We start from the raw sequence: 11013 nt of genomic DNA, 5'->3' as shown, positions 1-11013 counted from the left end.
AAGGCCGAGCTAAGATGCCAGAGTGTTGAGTTTTCTGGGATGTGACCGAATTTTCTGGGAACAGTAGACAACCTAACTCCAAGAAATAACAAATAGAGGGTCCAAATGAACAAGCTGTCTCAGTCCTGTCATTTAAAAAAGACCAGGAACACCAGAAGAACCATGAAAGAAAAAAGGCATGATGCTTCCCCAGGACACAAAACTTTATAATTTGGAAAAAAAAAAAAAAAAGGTCATAGTCACCATCTCATTTGAGCTTCGCAGCCACTCCAGGAGGAGTCAGGGCATGGAGAATTGAGGGCCCCTTTCCAGATGAGAGACTGAGGTCTAGACAAGAGAGGGACTTGTACAAAGGAAGTCTGTCAGGCAGCCTGGCCTTGCTGGGCACCTGCTGTGTGGCATGTACCTGACCATGAATTCAGACAGGGAGGCCCAGGGCTCACATGGTGGTTGGGGACTGTCAAACAATGAACATAAAGAAACAGGAGACTGGCAGGTATGGACATATCTGGGAAGACGATAGAATGGAGACGGAAGTGATGCAGACTGAGTCAGGCCAGGATTCAGCTTGGCCTGTGGGAAGGACAGCCTAGAGGCCAGTGTGGCCAGAGCAGAGGGAGTGAGGAAGAGATGGGGTGGGAGAAGATTTCTGCAGCGTCTAATAAGTTGTGGTGACTTTGGACTTTGGATGTCATCATTTGAACCATGATTCAACTCATATATTAAACAGACCCAATGGGGAGGTGGATGAGGAGGAGGCTGGTACCTGATCTGGAAGACTGAGAATCCGGTGGCCTGGACCAGGCGGGACTAAAGGAAGTGGAAGAGTGACTGGATTAGGATAGCTGGGGAGACTGTGTCAAGTGCTGATGGTTCCAGGGGTAAAGGGGAGAGTGGCATCAAGGATGACTTACCCTGAGCACCCATGGGAAGGGAGGTTCGTTAACTAAATGAAGAAGGCTCCCAGAATGTGGACGTGGAGGGGAATTCGGGAGATCTGCTTTGGCCATGTGAATGTAAATGTGAATGTGGAGTCACACGCACTGTGTGCTGGGCTAACGCCCAGCTCCCCAGCTCTCATTGCTAGTGTTCCTCTTACTATCTGGGTGGTAGGACATGCCATATGCATCTCCCACACCACACCCTCTCCTCCAGCATGCATTCCTAGAGCAGCTGACTCCATGTCCTGGGGGGTGAGGGTGAGGAGGCTTTTTATCAGACTGCGTTTTGAATCCTACCTCCAAGATCCCATGACTGATAGGTCACCTGGTTTCTCTGAGCCTCAGTTTCCTTAGCCATAGAAAAAGAACCCTTCACAGAATTGCTACTGGGACAACTGAATGCACTTAAATGAAAACATTGATGCTGGATTACCCAGTCCAAGGACACATTTTTATTGATTTTGAGAGAGAGAGAGAGAGAGAAAAGAAACACCGATTGGTTACATCCCATACACACCTCAACCAGGAATTGAACCCGAAATCTAGGTATGTGCCATGACCAGGAATCAAACCCACAACCTTTTGGTGTAGGAGGCAACACTCTAACTAATAGAGCCACCCGGCTAGGGCAGAAATATTTTTATGAAAGATTTTGTTTGTCTGTAATTGGAAAAAAGATTTTGCTTTTATTTTCACCATTTCGTCCTCCCACCCCACCCCCCGCAAGATTTTGCTTCTTAATGTTTAAAAAAATATAGAGATATTACTATATACACACAAAGGCAGCAGAGAACATGGAAAGTTAGAAAAAAACTTTTGTTTCTAGACTGATTTCAAATGCTCCTCTGGTTGCATACTGGTAAAACGGCGTTTACTTAAAATTTTATTGTGACATCACAATCATTGTAATCGTGATGGAAATCAATGTTTATAAAGGAAACAACAAAATTCTGTGATTAAAGGTCATTTGTTTCATCACCCAAAAACACACAGATAAAAAAATGTCCTTGCTGTTAGGAAATAAACACTAAAGTATTTAGGAGTAAAGGACACAATGTCACCAATTTTCCCTTAAATGGTTCAGAAACAATAAGATGCACATATATGAGAAAGGGAGAGTATAAAGCAAATGGGCAAAATGTAAATAAATGGAGAATCTGATTAAAAAGACACTTTAAGAGTTCCTTGAACTAGTATTACAACACTTCCATAAATTAGAGATTATATTGATTAAAAAGGTGCCCGTCCCCCACCCCAGGCCCCCCAAATTGATGTTGCCCTGGCCAGATAGTTCAGTTGTCTAGAACATCTTCCTGATATACCAAGTGGGTTTGATCCCTGGTCAGGGCACATACAAAAATCAACCAATGAGTGCATTAATAAGTAAAACAACAAAATTGATGTTCCTCTTTCTATCTCTTTCTCCTTCTTCCTCTCTCTTTCTCTCTCAAATCAATATACTTTAAAAAAAAATTTTAAAAGACGCAATATTATCACTTTATTCAGGAGATAATAAAATACAATACAGAGCTGACAATGAAAAATAGTTGTACATAGCCCTGGCTGGGTAGCTCAGTTGGTTGGAGTGTCATCCTGATGCACCAAGGTTGTGAGTTCAATCCCCAGTCAGGGCACATACAAGTATCAGCCAATGAATGTATAAATAAGTGGAACAACAAATTGATGTTTTTTTCTCTAAAATCAAAACATACCTAAAAATGCTTTTTAAAATAGCTGTACATAGAATTATATAAATCTGCTACATTTTCCACAAGAGATCCAATCATGTAAACACAAAAGGGAAACCCGGCCTGGCTGACATCGCTCGGTGGTTGAGCATCAATCTATGAACCAGGAGGTCACAGTCGATTCCTGATTCCAGGTTAGGGCACATGCCCGGGTTGTGGGCTTGATCTCCAGTGAGGGGTGTGCAGGAGGTAGCTGCTTGATGATTCTCTCTCATCATTGATGTTTCCATCTCTCTCTTCCATTCCTCTCTGATCTAAATAAAAAGTATATATATATATAACTCAAGGGAAGGCAGTTTGCCTGAAAGCCACAACTAGTTGGTGGCAAAGCTGGGACTAGACGCTGAGCTCCAGCCCCATCCCCATCCCCCTACCCTGAGTAGCTCTGAGTGTGCTATATGCTAAGGAGTTTGGACCTCAGTCATCTCCTCATCTAATTGGAATAATAATAATAATCCTAATGCCTACTTCCCAGAATGTCTGAAGGATTCACAGAGCCCAAGTATGTGAAAGAACCTCATTGTAAAGTACTCAGTCTTAATTGCAGTGTCATTAGAGGTCATGTTCATTTGCAAAGTAGGTTCCTCACCTTTCATTTTCTTTTCCTTTTTTCCTCACCTTTCATTTTCAACAGAAACATCCTGTTAACCATTAGAAGGAATTCCTTTCTGCTTCATTATTTTTAAAAACTTTTATTTATTGATTTGAATTTTTTTAAAAATTGATTTTAGAGAGAGACATTTATCGGTTACCTCTCCCCCACACCCCAACCGGGACCCAACCTGCAACCTGGGCATGTGCCCTGACCTGAAATGAACCAGCAACCTTTGGGTGCACAGGACGATGCTTAACCAACTGAACCATACTGGCCAGGGCCTATTTATTGATAAGAGAGAGAAAGAGAGCTAGAGAGAGGAGGGAGGGAGAGAGAGAGAGAGAGAGAGAGAGGGAGATCAATTTGTTGTTCCACTTACTTATGTACTTTCCATCCTCCTTCTATATATCCTCGTCCAATATGCAATGTATTTACTTACTTATTATTGTCTACCTGACTGGAATAAGTCTTTGAGGGACACCTTATTTATATGTTTGACCACTGCTATATGTTGTTCATTGGGATCTAAAATAGGGCCTAGCTCATAGTAGGTGCTCAATAAATATTTGTTGGTGAGTCAGGGAACACAGGTTTAGGACTTACCTATAGCACTTATCTTCTCTAAGGCTTGGATTTCTTCCTTTAAAGGGGGCTCCCAATGCTTTCCTCATTGTGTTGCTATGATAAATTACATGATACATGGAAATGCATGTTGTAGGATACTGCCCAAGTGTTGATAGTGAAGAGGTCCTATCCTATGGCTTAGGACATTGGCTTCTGACATCTGTGTGACCTTGGAAAGGTCACTCAAATTCCTTGGCCTACTAGTATCTGCTTCAGAAGTTTATGGAGGGTTAGATAAGAGGCATGTGGAAACTGAACACAATGGCCTGATATGTGGTAACATTAACTACTGTCATTGTTGTTGGGGGACTGGAAAGGAAGGATTCCACTTCCTGGATTTGCTGTGGATCCGGACTCTGCCTCCTCTTTTGTTGTGGGATAAAATAGAGGGGATGGACCCCCTAGTGCAGACCTGTCCTTATCTCTTCTGGGCAGGCCCTCTTGCTCAAAGCTTCAGGAAGTGCATAGACACAGCGCGCTGATAACCCTCCCTGCGGGCTGGGCTTTGGAAAGTGATTACAGTAGCGCTCCCCCTCTACTCACAGGGGATACATTTCAAGACCCCAGTAGATGCCTGAAACCTCTGATACTACTGAACCCCATTATACTATGTTTTTTCCTAACCACACCCATGATAAAGTTTAATTAATAAATTAGGCACAGTAAGAGATTCTTAGTAAACACTCAGAATAAAATAGAACAATTATAATAATATACTGTAATAAAAGTTATGTGAATGTAGTGGTCTCTGTCTCTCTCTCAAAATATCTTGTTCTGTACTCACCCTTCTTCTTCTGTGATGATGTGAGATGATAAAATGCCAAACCTATTCCCGAGTCTGTGTAACTAGCCTTTACTTGCAGTAAATTGCTTGGTGTCACTTGCTTCAGATCCCTTGCTGAAGTCTTCATACAGGCTCAATCAGTATGGAACTGATTGGGCAGTTGATATTGGGGATAACACATTGCCCTCAATATCAACACTTTTTCTTTTTTAAAAAAAAATATATTTTATTAATTTTTTACAGGGAGAAAGGGAGAAGGATAGAGAGTTAGAAACATCAATCAGCTGCCTCCTGCACACCCCCCACTGGGGATGTGCCCGCAACCAAGGTAAATGCCCTTGACCAGAACTGAACCTGGGACCCTTCAGTCTGCAGGTCGACGCTCTATCCACTGAGCCAAACCGGGTAGGGCCAACACTTTTTCTTTCTTTCTTTTTCTTTTTTTGAATTACCATGCTCTTTATTCTCTTGATTTTCCTCCAAAATTTTAAATAGCTCTATCAAGAATAAGTATTACAGAGTTTTTTTAAATGAAAAACAATGTTTGGGTGCAGGGTTATCATTATTGTAGATACTGTATACAGCCTTTAAAACCACCTGTTCAATGACCAAAGCTTTGAGAAAGTCATTAAAAGCATTTCCTCTTAATGTCAGGTGGGGTTCAATGCTGTCCGAAGCTGTTCATCAGCACTTTTTCTCTTCGTGGCCTCCACCCACAAATTTAATGCCTTTCCCATATTACCTAAGCACTCATTATGCACTGTGGCCATAACTTTTGTTGTTGTTGTTAATCATCACCCAAGGATATTTTTTCCATTGAATTTTTAGAGAGAATGGAAAGGAGGAAGAGAGACAGAGACAGAGAGACATCCACTGGTTGCACCCTGCATGCCCCCACCAGGGCCAGGGATCAAGCCTACAACCTACATATGTGGTACGTGCCCTTGACCAGAATCGAACTAGTGACCCTTCAGTGCTCAGGCCAACGCTCTAACCACTGAGAAAACCTGGCCAGGGTTGTGGCCATAACTCTTATAGTTTAAGGTACGATAGCAAAACTGTAACACAAATTTTTCTTTCCTTCTTCACAATCTCACTGATAGATTTATTCTTACCATAGATCTTAGCAACCTCAGCTATGATTTTTTTCTTTCTTTCTTAAGTCAAGAACTTTCCCCTTTTCACTTAAAGGAAGCATTTTATGGCTTCTCTGGCATATCCGAATTGCCAGCATCGCTATTCTTATGCTTTGGGGCTAACATGAAGTAAGATGAACAGAAGCATGGCAAGGACGGCTACTGAGAGACTACGGGGCGGGAAGCATACTCAGCCTGGGGAAGCGGGACAAAGGGATGACTCACGCCCTGAGTAGGATGGCGTGAGACTTTGTCAGGCTACTCAGAGTGGTGCACAATTTAAAACTTAGGAATTGTTTATTTCTAGAATTTTCCATTTAATATTTTCAGACCATGATTGACCATGGCTAACTGAAACTGTGGAAAGCAAAACTGCAGATAAGTTGGAACTACTGTACTGAGTTCTGTTGAGCTGGGGAGTAATGAGAGAAGGGAAGGTGGCGTGTCCAAGACCCCAGGGCTTCCCCCTTGATGGTTATATTATTTTGTTCAGGGCCTGACAACTCAGTCTGCTTAATTTTTATTCATCTTTCAGGTCTACCTTCACCTGGCTTCCTCTCCCCTCTACCAGGGTTATGTTTGAACCTGCTCACAATTCCCACTCTCTTTCCTAGCATTTATCCCCTTTTAATGTCTTCAAATACAGTCTGTCTCCTCCATTAGATTGTAAACTGCATGGGTGAGGAGCAGTATTCTGTGTTATTCACTGCTGTGTCCCTAGCACCTAGCAACGGGCCTCAATAAATATGAATGAATGAATGAATAAATGAGTAGACTCCTTAATCTTTAAGATAATAAAAAATGGTCTAGAAGAGAAAGTTCTTCAGGTAAATCCTCCAAGGTTATACCCCAAGGTTGTGTTCACAGCACCCAGCAGCAATTTGCATTGCAGTCTTAATCTGGGCCAGACCAGGCATTCCTGAGGAGAAAAACAAAGCAGACAATAGAGATCTGAGCCCTCATTTTCTTAGGCAAAGGAGTCCTACCATGAATTTGAAATACAGGGTGAGATATCCAAAAGGTTGGAGTCATTATCACCACCACCCTCAAAACTAGGAATTACCAAAAGACCCTTTAAAGAGCAAATTTCTAGAGGGGACAGTTTAAATGTCCATTGAAGTTTAGGCCAAGGATCTTGAAAAGACTTAAACTTTACTCCAGGAATTACATATCTCAAATTTGTCTCAAGGAGAAATCTTGAGATTTGGAAGAATATTTTTAAACAGAGAAGCGAATTCATCACCCAGCCTATGAAAAAATCAGAATTGGAACTGTCTTAGAAATCCAACAATAGAATGTTGTTTGTATTAATTTACATGTATCAAGATAAAAAACTAAAAATGGAATTGTCTCCTCTTCCTCAGCTTCCAGCATGCTTATAGTCAATTTGACAACTAATCAGTAATCTCACCACAGCTCCATATGATGGTGAGTTTGCAATCCAACCTGGTCCGGATTTACTATTTTTATTTTTTTAAACTCCTTTTTTACATGTCTCATCTTTTCTGCCTAACAGCCTCCCAACAAGGGAGCTTTAATCTGGTTCACTGTTTTGTACCAGCACCCAGCAAGATGTGGGGGTGCATAGTAGGTGTTCAACAGACATGTTGCATGAATGGACTAAAGTATGTACAATGCTGAACTCAAATCTTCTTGGGCAACTTGGCAACTCCAAACCAAGTGGAAGGTACTGACCTAGCAATTCCATTCTAAGATGGAGTAACTCTATTCATCAGATATCTGCATATGCAAAAATGTTCTCTCTAGCATTTGTAATAGTGAAAACGTAGGCAAACCCTAAGTGGTTAAATCAGATAGGACTTTTCCATACAATGAAACACTATGCAGCTGGAAAAGAACTAGCAAATCTGAAAGTGCTGATAAGGTGAGAGCTCCAAGATATGCTGCTAAGTGAAAAGGCAAGATGCTATAAATAGTGTACACAGTGCAAAACGTTTGAGTCCATGGTTAAAACAATAATAATAATAATATGGAGAAAAAGTCTAATAGATCATTCCAGAGTGATCCTGGTGTGCCCCTAACCAACAAGTGACTGGGTCACACCTCTCTAAACCCCATCTCCCCTCCTACAAAAAACAAGGATAAGAGTTAACACCTCCTGGTGGTGTTACTGAGAGGATTAAGGGAGAAAATGCATGTAAATGGCCAGCACCTCTCCCAGAGTGAGTACACAAACATATATTTGTTCAAATAGAAAATGATTTCCCTTATGACAGGATGGGAACAAAGATCATTTCACTTTTTTTAAACCCCCATTTTAAAATTTATTTTGTAAATGAATTCAAATTTACAAAAGAGTTGCAAGAATAATACAAAGCCACTGTCACCAATTGTTAACATGTGCCATATTTGCACTACCCCCTTAATTTTTTCTTGGAACATTTAATCTTCCTTTACCTTAAATACTTTTACCATGTATTTATTTTTTTAAAATATGTTTTTATTGATTTCAGAGAGGAAGGGAGAGGGAGAGATAGAAACATCAGTGTTGAGAGAGAATCATTGATCGTCAGTATGTACTTCTTAAAAACAAAAACATTCTCTTAGATAACCAAATACAATTATCAAATTCAGGAATTAAACATTGATACAATATTCTTGTCTAATCTATAGTTGTGTTCAAATTTCATCAATTGTCCCAATAATGTCCTTTTAAAAAATTGTGATAAAAAACCTTACATAACATAAAATTTACCATCTGAGTGTACAGTTTAGTAAAGTATATTCACATTGCTGTGCCAAGAATATATTCTATAGCAATTTTGTACCTCCTCCAGGATCATACATTACATTTAGTTAACTTGTCTTTTTTAGTTTCTTTTAATCTGAAAAAGTTCCCCAGACTTCCTTTGTTGATGACTTTCATGATGTCAGTGTTTTGAAAAGTCTAGGCCAACTGTAATTTTGTGTGTTTGATATGTGTTTTCATCATAAAGGAGCTAATATGGAAGGTATGATTAGATAAATGGAATCATAGAAATATCCATAATTTTTGTTTTGTTTTTCTGTTTTTGGTAAAAGAGGACCTGGAGTTTGTCTCTTCTGTCCTTGGGCTTCCTAGTGTTGAGTTGTATAAGTTCTTTATATATTTTGAAAATTAATCCCTTATCAGATGTCCAATATGTTCTCCCATACTGTGGGTTCTCTTTTCTTTCGTTAATGGTTCTTTTGTTGTGCAGAAGCTTTTTAGCTTGATGTAGTCCTATTTTTTATCTTTTCCTGAGTTTTCCTTACCCTTGGAGATACAGTGGAGAAATATTGCTGTGAGAAATAGCTGAGATTTTATTGCTTATGTTTTCTTCTAGGATTTGCATGGTGTTGTGACTGACACTGAAGTCTTTTATCCATTTTGAGGTTATTCTTATGTATGGTGGTCTAGTTTCTTTTCTTTCTTTCTTTTTCTTTTCTTATTTTTTGCATGTGCCTGCCCAGTTTTTCCAGCACCATTTATTGAAGAAACTATCTTTATTCCATTATATGCTCCTGACTCCTTTGTCAAATATTAATTGGCCATAGAGGCGTAGGTTGATTTCTGGGCTCTCTATTGTGTCCCATTGGTCTATATGCCTGTTCTTATGCCAGTATCAGGCTGCTTTGATTATAATGGCCTTGTGGTATAGTTTGATATCCAGTATTGTGAAACTGGATAAAGAAGGTGCAGGGACTAACTAAAGACCATATATGCATACTGCCTGGACACAGACAATAGTTTGGTGAAGGCCAAAGGAGGGAGAGTTGGAGGTGAATGGAAGTGGGCAAAAGGGGGAAAAAGAGGGATACCTTCAATGATGTCAACTTTAAAATTTTTAAATAAAAAATGCCCTTGAGCAACACACAGGATCCTTCTGTATCTTACCTGTTTCAATGTCAATCTCCTGGTTGTGAGACTGACTGTTCTATAGCTTTGCAAGATGGGATCTGTGCCTTGAGAAAAACTGAGTGAAGGGGACAGAGACCTCTCTGTATGATTTTTTACAACTGTATATGAATCACAATTATCTCAAAATAAAAAGTTTCATTTTTTAAAACTGTCCTTTGGCATTTCAGAGTGAAGGGACAACCCTTCTCCTAGAGAGAATCTGGCCCCTTGGTGAAATTCCCAGCAGGAATCCTCACGCCTGAGAAAGGACTTCTTAATGAACTTCTTTCACTTGCAGGGATTGGGGGAGGGGGGGTTCCTTTGCTTTCTTCAGGGACATTTTAAAGTGAATGAAGGGAGCAAGGTCCCTCATTAAGGATGAAACGGGAACTGTTGGGGGCAGGGTTCCTTAGAAGGGTGGCCTGGCCCCAGGTCTGCATTTCCTGCTACAACGTCACATTAGCAGTAATCACTGCTCTTTCCTTTATCCAAGAGTGGACTGTGAACGAGAATGTTGGAAACACCATTTTTATCTACTGTTTTTGTCAGTTGAGACGTTGTTAATAAAACTGAAAAATCATAAAGACCTAAATAGGCAACCATGGGGATTCTATGTGGGTATGCAGTGGCATTTTATGATGTTTTTGTACTACTTACACTGAAGCCAAGAATGGTGTTGTCTGAGATTCTGAGGCCTTCTTTTAGAGCACTTGAACTTCTCCTTGGGGCTCAGGGGATGTGGGTTGTGGGCAGGATCAACCTGCTGCCAGGTGCCTGTTCAGGCTGAAATGCTAATTTCTTGATGTTCTCAGAGATATCAGTTATGGCCTAGCCTCTCCCTACTTTGAAAGTTTGTCCATCCTTGTGCTATTTTGAACCCAGAACCTGGGAACATAGTATCCCTTGACCCTTCTAGGAGTTTCTCCCAAAGAAACAATCAGATATGGCAAAAGAATTGTGTGCAGGGATGCTTTTTGACTTGTTCTGTTTATAAGATTGGAAAATTGGAATAATAATAACAAAGATGTATCGAGCACTTAACATGGGCCAGTTGCTGTGCTGTTTTACAAATATTATCTCATTTCCATCTTTTCTAGTAGGTTCTATTAAATATCTTCTTTTTTACAATTGTGAAAAGAAATGGAGGCACAGAAAGGTTAGTAATTTGCCCAAGACAACATAATTAGTAAGTGGGGGAGACAAATGTGTAAACAACAGCAATAACACAATGTAATAAGCATTAACATTAAAATAATATGGGCAACAATAGGTAGGCAATGCAAAGTATTAACATTATACATGCTA

The 11013-nt window shown here is 40.2% G+C and overlaps 1 long non-coding RNA gene across 1 annotated transcript in view; it reads left to right on the top strand.

The window, feature by feature from the left end:
* LOC102758280 overlaps positions 1-6586 on the top strand; it is a 9645-nt gene extending 3059 nt beyond the window's left edge. The window contains exon 4 of the long non-coding RNA XR_435884.2: positions 6364-6586. This is a non-coding gene — a long non-coding RNA (uncharacterized LOC102758280). The remainder of the gene's footprint in view (positions 1-6363) is intronic.
* The last annotated feature ends 4427 nt before the right edge of the window (positions 6587-11013 follow it).

The sequence above is a fragment of the Myotis davidii genome, unplaced genomic scaffold (genome assembly GCF_000327345.1).
Source record: "Myotis davidii unplaced genomic scaffold, ASM32734v1 scaffold562, whole genome shotgun sequence".
Lineage (NCBI taxonomy): Eukaryota > Metazoa > Chordata > Mammalia > Chiroptera > Vespertilionidae > Myotis > Myotis davidii.
The sequence above is the reverse complement of the archived record's forward strand: the minus strand, read 5'-3'. Positions and strand labels throughout refer to the sequence as shown.